Below are 922 nucleotides of genomic sequence, written 5' to 3'. Positions count from 1 at the left end.
GTCACCGCTGTCACTCCTGAGAAGCTCACTTTACAAACATCTGATGCGCCACTGAATCTGGTCTTTGATTGGATGATCAAACACCCTGAAATTATTTACATTAAAAAATATTTGCGTCCCCTCCACTTCTGAAATCAGAATTTCATCCATGGTTGAAACTGTGACTGTACGTAATATTATTCACACTTTTAAAGGTTAAGATGAATAAAAGGCTCTAAAAGATATATATCTTTTTTTCTTTTAGTGCCATAGCCTCACACTAAAGAAACTAAAAACATATGTCTTTGTTTAGAAAAAAGATATTAAAATCAGGGGTCTCCCAATGAAATTCTTTTCATTTCCGATATGATACCGATATTGAAACCTTGAGAATTCACCGATACGATATTGGCATGAATCATACCAGCTTTTATTACTTATTTTAAACTTTAGAATGATAGAAAAGACTCAATCCAGTAATATTACTTAAACAGTGAACAAAAGTAAACAACAAAATGTATGAAAACAACTGACCTATGTAATATTAACCAATAGATTACAGGAACTTCAAACATAAGCAGAGTATTTCTATCAGCATAACAATATCCGAGATTTTAGATGCTGTTGGATAGAAACTGATATTAGTTTATTGGCTGATTTCAGACCGATATCCAATACTAAAGTTCAAATTGAAAACACATACTTATAGTTTCTCATTTTACAATTTTTGCTAAATTAAATACAAGTGAAAAAATCCCCAGCATTTTGTTGTTTATAGCATAAAATAATTCACTAAGATAGCAGACGATGCTAAATTCCTCATTCAGTCACGTGACCCACTGAGGCGCTGTAGGATGCTGTGACGTCAGGAAGTAGTCATTTTACATAGCGAGTCAATATTTAATCACCTTTGTGATGGAGTTTTTATCCTTTAACGAGGTTT

This window comes from Cyprinodon variegatus, unplaced genomic scaffold (assembly GCF_000732505.1).
Source record: "Cyprinodon variegatus isolate N-32 unplaced genomic scaffold, C_variegatus-1.0 Scaffold1479, whole genome shotgun sequence".
In the NCBI taxonomy this organism is placed as follows: Eukaryota; Metazoa; Chordata; class Actinopteri; order Cyprinodontiformes; family Cyprinodontidae; genus Cyprinodon; species Cyprinodon variegatus.
This window is presented reverse-complemented; position numbering follows the sequence as displayed.